Source organism: Moschus berezovskii, chromosome 3 (genome assembly GCF_049115385.1).
Source record: "Moschus berezovskii isolate FMDL1 chromosome 3, NW_MosBer_1.0, whole genome shotgun sequence".
Classification (NCBI taxonomy): Eukaryota; Metazoa; Chordata; class Mammalia; order Artiodactyla; family Moschidae; genus Moschus; species Moschus berezovskii.
Genome location: NC_142462.1, coordinates 49,330,649 through 49,345,336, shown reverse-complemented (window position 1 = coordinate 49,345,336; position 14,688 = coordinate 49,330,649). Strand labels below are relative to the sequence as shown.

Below are 14,688 nucleotides of genomic sequence, written 5' to 3'. Positions count from 1 at the left end.
TTTATAATTTCATAATGAAATGAAAAACAAGCATAACAAAGTAACTCCTCATCAAAAATGCAAGTATTTTCAATTCAAGTACTTTAATTCAGGCCAAAGAAATTGACACATAAGGTGAAGCTAATGAGGTATTTAATCAGCAATCTTGGTGACTTGGGTCAGAAGATTGTTATATCTGAACTCCTGTTTTTTTCAGATCAAAGATAGTAAAGGAGTACTCCCTTCAGCAGCACATATACTAAAATGGGAAAATATAGAGAAGATGCAAGGATGACATGCATATTCGTGAAGTGTTCCATATTTTTGAGAGCTCCCACAAAAGAAAATGCACTAGTTCTGATAGCTGTGGACATTGGAGGCAAGAACACACAGGAGTAGGACCAGATTAGAATCTGAGTTGCTCCCACAGCTGGTCCAGAGGTCAGCACAGTGTTGGAGGGCATCCGAAGGAGATGAGGTGGACTATGACTCCGAGTGAGGGAAAGGACTCTGACAGCAGTATCTCAAGAAAAACATTTATTATTCTTGTTTTGACTTGTTCTGTAGATTCTTTTGGATTTTTTCCGGTTTTTTTTTTTTTTGCCCCCTCTATTGTAGTTGTCGATTTTTATTGGCACTATGAAATCTATTTAAGCTTCTGAGCTTTTCTTTTTTTCCCTCAGTCATATTTTTTTATTGTTGTTATAAACCTATGCCTCTATGTTGGGCTTTTGCAGTTCTGTGGAGTTTTCCTTTTTTTTTTTTCTCTCTTTTTTTTAATTTTAGTTTTTAGTTTTTTAATCCTATTATTATTTTTTCTACATTTATTTCTTTGTTTGCTTTTCCTACTGTTCTTTTCCCCTTGCAGTTAATCTTTAATGTATATAAATCTTCTTTATCTACTTCTATTTAAACTTGAATATCAATTCTTTTTTTCTTTCCTTTCCTCTCAATATATTTTAGTTTTATTTTCATTGTTTTATTTCTCAATTGGCACCTTGTGTTAGTTTTGTTTTCCAGTTTGTGCTTTAGTTAGTTTTGTTAACTGTTAGATATAAATTTCAATTTTCTTTGTTCACTGGGTCAGTCTGTCATACTTTATTATTGTTGGACTGCTTTGATTTTGTTTATGCATGTATATGTATATGTGTAAATTCAGTCACACTTTTTATTGTTATTATAAACTACTGCTTCTACGTTGAGCTCTTACAGTTCTGTGGAGTTTTCTTTTTTTTTCTTTTCTATTTTTTGTAATTTTAATTTCTGATTTTTTAAACCTTTTTTTAAACATTTATTCCTTTGTTTGCCTTTCCTACTGTTATTTTCCCCTTGCAGTTAATTTTTAATGTATATAAATCTTCATCTACCTCTATTTAACTTTGCATATCTATTCTTTCTTTCTTTTCTTTCCTATCAACATATTTGTTAGTTTTGCTTTCATTGCTTTATATCAACCTAGAGGATTGTATCAACCTAGGCTCTGTATCAACCTAGAGGGGTGGAATGGGGAGGGAGATGGGAGGGGGGTTCCAAAGGGAGGATATATATGTATACCTACGGCTGATTCATGTTGAGGTTTGACAGAAAACAACAAAATTCTATAAAGCAATTATCCTTCAATAAAAAATAAATTAATTAAAAAATAGTAAAGGATAAAAAGTTAAAAAGAACAATAATTGTGAAATACTACACATTGAATCAAATATCTTTCCAATAGATTATAAGTTTAAAATACTTCAGAATCCTCACCAGAAGCATTCAGGGGATCAATTCTTTGCTATGAAATTTGATTGATATACTGTTGTCTTTTCCTTTTCTTTTTTTAAAAAAATTTCCATACTATTTTCTATTGACTCTTGAAGTTATTCAGGTACCCCTGTGTATCAAAGCTCCATGACAGAAATAAACAATGCTTTTGAAGGTCACCAATTAAGTATTCCTAAAACAGGACTAAATCACACAGCAATGGAAGCTACCTCAACCAGCTTGACTTGAAGTTCAGTGAAAATCAACGCATACTTTCCGATCACTTTGTTCTCAAATATGCAGTAAGACAGTTAAGTAACAACAGGCCAATAGAACACGGACATGAAAATAAACCAGTGGTGAAGAAACGGTTAAACTGAATGAGACAGACTCCATGAATTGCCTAATTAAGGTAATACTCAAATGTGTGCCATTACTTTTGCCATCACTTTCATTGAAGAGATTCATAAATCCCACAGCAGGATGGCTTTACACAGTTATCAAATGAAATAAAAATTCCCAGAGGCAGAGAGCAGAGGGCACACCACTGCTTCACCAAGAAGAAAGAGATTATTGGAATTAATACTGGCAAATTCACATTGGATACTCAAAAAAATTATTCAGAGTAGTAAAATTTTACTGGATTTTTATTTCTGTTTTAGCAAATACTTGGAGTTAACGTTACTACTTAGTTCTACTTTCAACAGAAAATCCTTGTAATGACTTCCGTTCCGTTCCGTCGCTCAGTCGTGTCCGACTCTTTGCGACCCATGGACTCGGCTTCTCCGTCCATGGGATTCTCCAGGCAAGAATACTGGAGTGGGTTACCATTTCCTTCTCCAGGGGATCTTCCCGACCCAGGGATCGAACCCTGGGTCTCCCGCATTGGAGGCAGACGCTTTAACCTCTGAGCCATCAGGGAAGCCCTGTAATGACCTAGGACAAAATCATACAGAAAAAAAATTGAAACAGAAAAAATAAAATCTGACCAATGATTGAATCCTGCAAAAGTAGATAAAATGTAAAAAAAAAAAAAACTTCTTACAATCATTTCAAGACACTCACTAAAAGAAGAAATTATATTTTCATGAGAACTGATTTATTATTATTATCTATATTTTGGTAAAAATTACAGTATTTAAATAAGTGAAAAAAGTACTTCATCCTCAGTATTAAGTTAATATGGTGAGAGATTAATAGAATCTAAAATTTCCTAAAAGCCACTATATATTTGCATTTTCAAAAAACAAGCATTGCAAAACAACTAATAAAATATCAGAGGTTAAGAGAAAATATCAAAGTAATTAAAAATGTCCTTTTATTTATTTGTTTTTATTTTGTTTATGTAAATAAAAGAAAGATATCTGTTTGATTTACATGCAATCAGCAAAGAAATTCTTATAAAGTAGGAAGATAGTACACAAGGAGCAGCTTGTTATTTGGCATGGGAGTCAAGCTTTATATGTTATTTCTATATATATTGGCATATGTGTATGTTCAATTTTTCTGTCTTTTTGGATATTCAAACTTAGTTACATCTGAAAAGTAAATTTTTGTATAGTATAAATTAAGCTGAAGAAATAATTTTCTATGTATTTTTATAAAACTGCTATTAAGACAATAAATGCAAGTCAGAATTACAAAAGATTCTGACTGTTGATATTGAAAACTCTTGATTATAAAACTGTTACATGCTTATTGTAAAAAAAATTAAGAAAAGGGAATATGTTTTATAGTTTCAGATCTTATATTGAGGATTGTAGTCCATTTTAAGATAATTTTTGCCACTGTCAGACAGGAGTCCAACTTCATTCTTGTGTGTGTGGATACCCAGTTTTCCCAGCACTATTTGTTGAAGAAAGTATAACATCTGCATTGTATAGCCATAATACTTTTATCAAAGGTCAATTGACCATATACATGGGGATTTATTCCTAGGCTCTATAATCCATTTCATTAGTCTATTAAGTTTATCTTTATGCCAGAACCATGATATTTTTGATCACTGTAGCTTTGTAAGATGCTTTGAAATCAAGAAGTGTCAGGTCTCTACTTTTTGTTTTTATTTTTCATTCTCCTCTTTCCCCTTCATCAAGAGGCTCTTTAGTTCCTCTTCTCTTTCTGCTATTAGAGTGGTATCATCTACATATCTGAAGCTGTTGATATTTCTCCTGACAGTCTTGATTCCAGCTTGTGATTTATTCAGCCCAGCATTTTGCATTCAAGTTGGCTTCAACAATATGTGGACCAAGAACCTCCAGATGTACAAGCTAGATTTAGAAAAGGCAGAGGAACAAATTGCCAACATTCGTTGGATCATAGAAAAAGCAAGGGAATTGCTGAAAAACATCTGCTTCACTGACACTCAGAACCCTTTGACTGTGTGGATCACAGCAAACTGTGGAAACGTAAAGAGATGGGAGTACCAGGCCACTTTACCTGTCTCTTGAGAAACCTGTATGCAGGACAAGAAGCAACAATTAGAACCAGACATGGAAAAACTGACTGGTTCAAAATTGGAAAAGGAGTACATCAGGTGGTATATTTATACTTATAATTGTCATATCTTCCTGATGAATTATGTCCTTCTTTGTCTCTTGTGACAGTTTGTGACTCAAACTCTATTTTACCTGATGTAAGTATCACCCCTGCTGTCTTTTGGTTACCATTTTCATTGAGTATCTATCTTATCCTTTCATTTTGAGCCTACACATTTCCTTCAGCCACTGCACATCTTTTGATTATGGGATTTAATCTATTTGCTGCTGCTGCTGCTGCTAAGTCACTTCAGTCGTGTCCGACTCTGTGTGACCCCATAAATGGCAGCCCACCAGGCTCCCCCGTCCCTGGGATTCTCCAGGCAAGAATACTGGAGTGGGTTGCCATTTCCTTCTCCAATGTATGAAAGTGGAAAGTGAAAGTGAAGTCGCTCAGTCATGTCTGACTCGTAGCAACCCCATGGACTGCAGCCTACCAGGCTCCTCCGTCCATGGGACATGTAAATTCATTTCTGATAGGGAAGACTTATTACCATTTTGTATTACTTATTACCATTTTGTTCATTTTTTTCTGCATCAGTTCAGTTCAGTTCAGTTGCTCAGTCGTGTCCGACTCTCCGCGACCCCATGAATCACAGTACACCAGGCCTCCCTATCCATCACCAACTCAAACTCATGTCCACAGAGTCGGTGATACCATCCAGCCATCTCATTCTCTGTCGTCCCCTTTTCCTCCCACCCCCAACCCTTCCCAGCATCAGAGTCTTTTCCAGTGAGTCAACTCGTCGCATGAGGTGGCCAAAGTATTGCAGTTTCAGCTTTAGCATCAGTCCTTCCAATGAACACCCAGGATCGATCTCTCTTAGAATGGACTGGTTGGATCTCCTTGCAGTCCAAGGGACTCTCAAGAGTCTTCTCCAACACCACAGTTCAAAAGCATCAATTCTTTGGCGATCAGCTTTCTTCACAGTCCAACTCTCACATCCATGCATATGGTATAGTTATCTTTTGTTTCCCTTCCTTTGCATTTTGTTAATGTTTTTTGAGGTAGCATGCTTTGATTGACTTCTCATTTTTTTGTACATCTTTTATAGGTTATTCTTTGTGGTTACCATGGGTATAATATAAAACATCTTATAACAATCTATTTTAAACTAAAAATTTCATTGCATAAATAAACTCTACTCCTTTATATCATCCTTGCTTTATGTTATCAATGTCACTAGTTGCATTTTAAAAAATATTTTGTGTCATTAACATAGTTTTATAGTTATAGTTATTTTCATACTTTTAATTTTATTAAAGGTTATCTAATATTATTAAAGGTTATTAATATTATTAAAGGTTATCTACTCATCACCATTACAGCATTACAGGAATCTATATTTTCCTGTATATTTACCTTTGCCAGAAAGCTTTACATTTTTGTACACTTTTGTGTTGCAGTTCTTTTGTTTCAACTTGAAGGACTGGCTTTGCAGTTCTTTTAAGGCTGTTTAGTGGTGAGGAACTTTGTCAGTTTTCATCTGTCTGGGAAGGTTTTACATTTTCTTTCATTATTGAAGAACAGTTTTGTCAGATATAGTATTTTTGGTTGTTTTTTCTCATCACTTTGAATATATATTTGCTAATATCCTACTATTTTTGATACATTTTCTGATTTCATTTTTTTAATCTATATTCTCTCGTAGTGTATTGAGTTTAATATTTTGAACTCTTTCTTGGGTAATTCATAGACATCCACTTCTTTCGTGTCAGGTTTTGGAGATTTGTTCCTTTAATTAGGCCATGTTTCCCTTTTTCTTCATATGCTTTGTTATTTTTTCGTTGTCATGATTTATGCATTTGAAAAAAATAGCGACCTGTCTCATTCTTTACAGATTAGTCTTTGTATAGGAAAAGACCTTTGCCTGTCAGCCTGGCCAGAGCTTTTAGGTGCCTGCAAACCTTTATGATGATATGTCTTGCTGGGTTCGGATGTGTAGCTTCTCATTTAGTGATGTTTGCAGGTTTCTGGTTCAGGTTCCTGCAGTCTTCCTCCCTCTGGTGGTGGTATTTTTTTTTTTTTTTTAATGTTACTACAGGTTCTAGTGGTTCCACAAAACCACTGAGCTCTTTTAGTTTTCTGCATATGCCTAGGATACAAGCTGTGCTAGTATCCTGGAGCATCCAAAATCAGCTGAGGTACAAATAAGTCTCCTGAAAGCTTGAATATTTATGTACATTCCACTCTTCTTAGTGAGAAGTCATGAGTTGGACATATTCTCCCAGTAACTGTCAGCTGTGCCAGTTCCTGTCTGCAGTATTATAAATTATCTGGTTCTATCACAGCCTGCTAAGCTTTCTTTTGTTCTCTGTGGTCCCCAGGCAAGTTCTATTTGCATAACTTTGAGTCAGGCAAGACAGAAGACCACCTCTTGGACAGATTGCTAAAAAGCCAGAACTTCCTTTCTCAAGGATGAAATGATGACTTCGGCTTTGCCTCCCTTGCATGAGTTGTGCCAGCTTGGGGTAAAGGCTGATGCAGTTGAAATGAAATGGCTTTTCTTACCCACTTCAATATGGTTGAAAGTTGTTCTTGACTTTTAGTTTGTCTGTGTGTTGAGACTTCCTAACTGTTTTTTCAAATTCTTATAAATTGGTTTTGGTTCGTATATTGTTAAGTCAGTGTCTGTAGGGGAACAGAATATAGTACTTCCTCTTATGCCATTTGCTGATATCAAGCTACTGATCTTGATCTCTAATTCAGCTTGCTATCAGTTTTATATTAGTGGAACTGTCTCTTGGAGTAAAGCATAGATTGGCTACAAGACCCAATACAATGTTTTCTGTTTATGTTTGTTTTTGTTTTTTTCACCATGTTGTAATATGTATTTTTATCAGAATTTTGGACAGATTTAGGCAAGTACTGCTAGACAAGTGTCATGTCAAACTGCAGGTCAAGAGCAGAAAGTAAGCATTATTGCTTTAAGTATTGTATTTGAAAAATCCTTCATCTATCTCCTGTTCCCTTGTAGCTCAGTCGGTAAGGAATCTGCCTGCGGTGCAGGAGACCTGGGTTCGATCCCTGGGTTGGGAAGATCCCCTGGAGAAGGAAATGGCAACCCACTCCAGTATGCTTGCCTGGAAAATCTCATGTACAGAAGAGCCTGGTGGGCTGCAGTCCATGGAGTCGCAAAGAGTCGGGCACGACTGAGGGACTAACACTTACACTTACTATCTCCTGTTCACATCCATTTTAATGAGAATTTAAAGAAAACTTGTTCTGCTTATAGCCAAGAATGAGCAGCCAAGATTGTACCACAAGTCCAGTTGAAATCTATTTCATTGTCAGTTAATTTTATTTTTGACTAACAACCAGATTCTTTTTCAATTTTTGAGTTAAGATTGAGACTTTAGAAAGTCAGATAGTACTAGGACATGTGACATAAGTATACACATCATGTAGGGTTTGGGACTACAAACTCTCAGTGGCTTATAGTAACTGTATTTTTCTTGCGTGTCAGTTTGCATGTAGCCAGTTGTTCAGCTAACATAAGCTAGGCAGGGCCAGGCTAGACTGGGCTCCAAGCTTCTAGTTTGATGCTATATTTCTCTATGTACTTTTGTTCTGAAGTCCAGGCTGTGGCTTCCTGAAATGTGCTTTTCTCATGGGAATTACAGAAGCATAATAAACCAAGCCAAATAATACCATGATATTATCCAAACTAAGATCATGACATCTGGTCCCATAACTTCATGGCAAATAGATGGGGAAACAATGGAAACAGTGACAGACTTTATTTTTCTGGGCTCCAAAATCACTGCAGATGGTGACTGCAGCCATGAAATTAAAAGACCCTTGCTCCTTGGAAGAAAAGCTATGACAAACCTAGACAGCAAATTAAAAAGCTGAGACATGACTTTGCCTGCAAACGTCCATCTAGTCAAGGCTATGGTTTTTCCAGTAGTCATCTATGGATGTGAGAGTTGGACCATAAAGGAGGCTGAGCACCGAAGAATTGATGCTTTTGAACTGTGGTGCTGGAGAAGACTCTTGAGAGTCCCTTGGACTGCAAGGAGCTCAAACCAGTCAATTCTAAAGGAAATCAGTCCTGAATATTCATTGGAAGGAGTGATGCTGAAGCTGAAAGTCTAATACTTTGGCCACCTGATGCAAAGAACTGACACATTAGAAAAGATTGAAGGCAGGAGGAGAAGGGGATAACAGAGGATGAGATAGTTGGATGGCATCACGGACTCAATGGACATGAGTTTGAGTAAGCTCTGAAAGCTGATGATGGACAGCGAAGCCTGGCATGCTGCAGTCCATGTGGTCACAGAGTCAGACATTACTGAGCAACTGAACTGAAATGAACTTGATCCAAACCATGAAAACGATGCCTGTTTGCTAACATTTCATTGACTAAAGTAAAGCATATGGCCAACCCCAACATTAATGGGGTGACAAAATCTACTCTGCCCACACTAATGCAAGGGAGTACAAGGGCATGTGACAAAATCCTTGATGTAATATAGAAAGGGTAAGTGTTAAGAGCAAAAAGTGAACTATCAAGAGAAAGATATAAAGTTAGAAAAGAGAACAAATATATCTAATGGAGTTTTAGTTCATATAATCCATGCATATACCTTTTATAGATATATAGGCTAGATTCTCCCTGGAAACTTCAACAAACCTATATGAATTTAAGCAAATTTCTGTTCTTTGAAACAAAGTATTACCATACAAAGGATGCATTTAATATTCAGTTCAGTTCAGTTCAGCCTCTGAGTCATGTCTGACTCTTTGCAACCCCATGAACCTCAGCATGCCAGGCCTCCCTGTCCATCACCAAATCCCAGAGTTCACCCAAACTCATGTCCATTGAGTCGGTGATGCCATCCAACCATCTCATCCTAGTTTTAAATAGAACACATGTTGTGTAAATTATCTTAATTTTTTCCTAAATTTAAGTATTAAAAAGTACAAAGCATAGAACAAAATGATCACATAGTGTTCTACATTGATGTAAATCTTGTTTTTAATGTATAAATATGGTGTCTTTTAATGACTCTCAGTTATCATAAAGTATATTGTTCAAAAAGTCCCTTAAAAACATCAATCCTGCCAACTTCTTCTCCCCATACTCTTTGTAATGCATGGAGAAATGAAGAGGGAACTTCTTACTTTTACAAATATATAAATGAAATTACAAGGGACCAATTTTTATTATGTTTAACCAGTCAGTGATGAATAAAAATCATCAATGTTTTTATTCCATTTACTCTTCTGTCTTACAAATAAAGAGCAAAGTTTGAGGTTTTTATTCAGTGCTTTTCCAATAATAGTGAGACACAATTACAGTAGCTAACTTTGAAAAGTTTTGCAATTTCTTATGACTTCCTGTGAAACTATTAAAGCAAAATTGAGAAGTTTGACCTGAGAATACACTGACTTATGATTGAAAATTTAAAAATCAATTGGCTGTATTAGGTAAGTTCCCTGGATTCCAAAATGTGGCAATTTCTAAAATGAATAAGCTTAATATTTTAGTGTTCAATTTTTATTGGTTTTTCTAAACTCCCAAAGCAAAAACTATAAAGGAGAACATAAGAAACAAAAAGGTGCATAGCACAAAATATTAACACAGTAATTTCTTGCAGTTTTATTATTCCTCCAGTACTTCAAATACTTTTTAGGCAATATTTAAACTTTTATATCACTTTGAGAAGGGCTATTGGAATAGTCATTAAAATAATTTTTTGTTATGGACACTGTAAGACATCTTGACTAAAATTTATTCATAGTTTATAAATTAATCCTATTGAACACTATATTTTCATAGACTCTATTGCTTAAATATTCTTTACTCAGTTCAGTTCAGTCTCAGTTGTGTCTGACTCTTTGCGATCCATGAACCACAGCACGCCAGGCCTCCCTGTCCATCACCAATTCCTGGAGTTTACCCAAACTCATGTCCATTGAGTTGGTGATATCATCTAACCATCTCCTCCTCTTTCATCCCCTTCTCTTCCTGCCTTCAATCTTTCCCAACATCAGGGTCTTTTCAAATGAGTCAGCTCTTCACATCAGTTGGCCAAAATATTGGAGTTTCCGCTTCAGAATCAGTCCTTCCGATGAACACCCAGGACTGATTTCCTTTAAGATGGACTGGTTGAATCTCCTTGCAGTCCAAGGGATTCTAGGGGAAGAGAAAATTAAAAAAGAGTAAAATAATAAAGGGCAAATTAATAGAGTGTTTCTGCATTTTGTATATGATCATCCATAAACACTTAGTTCCATAAACATATTTAACAATTCAGTAGCTGAAATGACAAACTTCATGATTTACCTTGTACACGCAATGTCCATTTTTCTTTTAGTAAGTAGTTCTTATCCTTTCAGGGATTGGGAAACTCCTGATAAAAGATAAAGGATATTCTGAAAAGAACAAAACACTCACTTATACACAACTTATTGTATACAATTCTGGACTTAAGAACGTCTTGTGAACAATTCTGGTGGTGGTGGTTTAGTTGATAAGTCATGTCTGACTCTTGTGGCCCCATGGACTGTAGTCCATCAGGCACCTCTGTCCATGGGATTTCCCTGGCTAAAATATTGGATTGGGCTGTCAGTTTCTTCTCCAGTGGATCATCCCAATCTAGGGGTGGAACCCACGTTTCCTGAACTGCAGGTGGATTCTTTACCACTGAGTTACCATGAAAGTCCTGACCTTCTCTAGTACTCTGCAAGTCCTTGAACTCAATGTTCAATAAGTTTAATTAGCTTAATAGATTTTCTGTCTTCACACTCCTTTTCATGGTTAAAAACAAGTGTTTTCTAGGACTCAAAGAGTAAAGCTATACTTCCAGAGTCTGAATGATATTTAGTGGGTTTTTGTTTTTTGTTTTGATCTCACACTAGGTATATAAACTGAATCAGAAAGTAATAGCTCTTAAGCTTCCCAGATTGCTCAGTGGTTAATAATCCACCTTGCAATGTAGGGAACATGGATTCAATCCCTTGTCCAGAAAGATCCCACATACCTCGGAGCAACTAAGCCCATGCACCACAGCTACTAAGCCTGCACGTCCTAGAACCTGTGCTCTGCAAAAAGAGAAGCCACCACAATGACAAGACTGCACACCACAATGAAGAATAGCCCCTTCTCTCCCCAACTAAAGAAACCCCACGTGCAGTAACAAAGACCCAGTGCAGTCAAAAATAAATAAATAAACAAAATTGGAAAAAGATAAAAAAATAGCTCTTGAGGAAGAACCCCCCCCCAAATTTTATATTTTACTATAAAACAGCAACTATAATTAGGTTAATTAGAGACATACATTTCTTTGATTCACTTGTACTTACTGGTTGGCTTTCTGAGCCAGTCTGCTTTAGGTGCTGTTTACAATTGAGAGTATAATCCCTCATCTGCTGGAGCTTATGATGGGTTTATGATGTGGTCTGTAGCATCATATATTTTTAAATTGTTTTTTCTGATTTTTTAAAATTTATTTTTTACTGGTAGATAATTACAATATTGTGTTTGCTTCTGCCATACAACAGTGTGAATCATAAATATACATATGTTGCCTCCTTTTTGAACTTCTCCCACACCCCCCAACCCCATCCCACCCCTCTAGGTTGTCACAGAAACTTCCTATTAGCTATCTATTTTACATATGGTGATGTAAACGCTTCGGTGTTACCCTCTCAATTTGTCCCAGCCCCTCCCCTCCCCACTATGTCCAAAGTCTGTTCTCTGTGTGCCTCTCCTCTCCCTGCTGTGTCCAAAGTCTGTTCTTTATATCTGCATCTCTATCCTTGCACTGCCAATAGGTTCATTAGTACCATTTTTCTAGATTCCATATATATGCATTAATATATAATATTCATTTTTCTCTTTCTGACTTACTTCACTCGGTTTAACAGACTCTAGCTTCATCTACCTTATTAGAACTGACTTAAATTCATTCCTTTTTATGGATGAGTAATATTCCATTGTATATTTGTACCACAGCAAAGGAAGCTATAAATCAGATGAAAAGACAACACTTTCTGAGGGATCAACTTTCCAGCAGTTGATTACTCCAGCTCCATTCTTCTTTCTCAAGATTGCTTTGTTATCTGGGGTCTTTTTATTTATTTACTTATTTAATTTTTGACTGTGCTGTGTCTTTGTCACCATGTGTGGGCTTTCTCTAGTTGTGGTGAGCATGGGTTACTCTTCATTGCAATGCATGGGCTTCTAACTGCAGTGGCTTCTCTTGTTACAGAACACAGGCTCCAGGCACATGGGCTTCAGTAGTTCCAGCACAAGGGCTCAGTAGTTGCAGTGTGTAGGTGGTAGGGCTCCAGGGCTTCAGTAATTGTGGCTTGAAGTTCCTATAGTACAGGCTCAGTCATTGCGGCACATGGGCTTAGTTGCTCTGTGACATGTGGAATCCTCGATCAGGGAGCAAACCTGTGTCCTCTGCATTGGCAGATGGAGTCCAATCTATACCACCAGGGAAGTCCCTTATTTTTGCCTGGTATGACTTGTTTAAAGCAAATAAATAAGAAAAAAAAATAACACATTTTAAATGGAAAAAAGTATTTTTGTCATTAAAACAATTTCAGATGTGAAGATACTCTATGAATCAAAGATAATGCATTTAGTAGAAAATACTCTGAATTGTTTATCTCTAGCAATGATGAAGTAGACTGATTCTTCTATATGCTCTTATCAAGTAGCTTGTGAGAGGGCTGTCTCTGTTTTTGGCTTAGAATGAAATTAGCTGATACATTCAAGAAAATGCAGGACAGCTGTGAAATACTAAGTGTGTTAAACTGGAACTTTCAGTTCAGATATCATAACCTTTCATAATGGCTAGCATTTTAGACAGAAAGATAGATTAAGTTTTGCCTGGATATTGTAAAATCTTCCATTGAGAATTTGAATCTGCTTAGATGCTTGCTTAGTGTAATTTTTTTCAGATTGGGAAGGGAAGCAATAATAAGTCTGCTACTAAGATCCACATAGTAAGTTCATGTTCTGTCAGTTCTATAACTCCCCAAACAGCAAGTGTTTGTATAAAGTTCATTTTAAGGCACTCATATCGAATTCTAAAGCAAGAGTGATTTAGTGTTGATCTCTGTTTTGCCAATAAACTTCAAAGTCTTAAAAAATGAAGTCTCAATTAATTGATGAATATATCAACATATCAATATATCAACAGTTATTCTTGAATATTCAACATGTTAGAAATTTCAGGTCACCTGAGTTGATGAAAACTGAGATTTTTTTTCTTAAGTTTGAAAGACTTCCTGAGACACTGTTATTTACTCTTACATGCCTACAAAAATCTTATGAAAGAAGGGTTTATAGTGCAAAAAGTGTGTGTTCTTCACAATCAAATTAAAATTCTATGGAACCAGAGTTTTAAAATGTTCTTAGGCTTATTTTAAATACTTTAGCCAGCAGGAATTCTTTTTTAGAGTACTAATTCATCCTTTTGAAATGATAGATTTTCTTTTCAGTAAATTCACGGGGTCGCGGAGAGTCGGACACGACAGCGACTGAACTGAACTGAACTGAAGATATCTACATTGCTTTCTTAATGGAAACACAAGGTCTTTGGCTTACTTGTTCTCCAAAGCAGATCTTTTCTGTGTAGTAAAGACATAGTGACAAATTTATTTTAGGCATATCAAACTGAAATATGTGTTTTTACAGAAAAGTAGGCTTCCCTTGAATTTACTAAGCCATATTCTTCAATCAAATAAGGTATTTTATGGAAGTTAACCTGAATGTCCCCATAAAGGGGTTACTCTTTCATTTATTATTCTAAGAGTTAACTGCATAAGCATTCATCCCCACAGCTGTTGAAAGTCTGTCACACCTCTCTCTATTTCTGAAACCATGGTTGTCTATCAGGTTGCTCCATCTGGGCTCACCTTGGTTCATCTCTTCTTTCCTTTGATGTTACTGCTAAAGTGTGCTTGGTTTCATCTAGATCACTCCTAAAAGAGAATGTATCCAATTCCATTTTATTTTCTAAAGTACCACTGTTAAATGTTTGTTGCATTCAATAGATTTTTAATGAATTTTAAAGGTGAGAGAGTTATAGAACAAAATTGAAATATTTTAATTTGATCATACTCTATTCCTATACAACTTCAACCATCTACTCCATGAGATGAAATTCCTAGCCATTTCTGCCTATGATCTAGTCCTAAATCCGAACTATTGAAACACAGACTCTCCAAATGAATAGCATTTTACTCATTTCTTTCCTTTTCCTGAGTACTAACAATTAATTCCAAGGGCTTTCTAAATTAAGCAGCATTTCACTTGAGAATGTGATATATATATAATATATCTTTTCATATATCCTTTCATATTTATAGTTTTTATGTGGTCAATTGTTGCACAGTATTCATGGTTTATCCAGTGGTCATGATTGGATGTGAGAGTTGAACTGTGAAGAAAGCTGATCGCCG

The 14,688-nt window shown here is 35.9% G+C and overlaps 1 pseudogene; it reads left to right on the top strand.

The window, feature by feature from the left end:
* The first annotated feature begins 214 nt into the window (after positions 1–214).
* Positions 215–305, top strand: LOC129552899 (U6 spliceosomal RNA; annotated as a pseudogene).
* Positions 306–14,688: the final 14,383 nt, after the last annotated feature.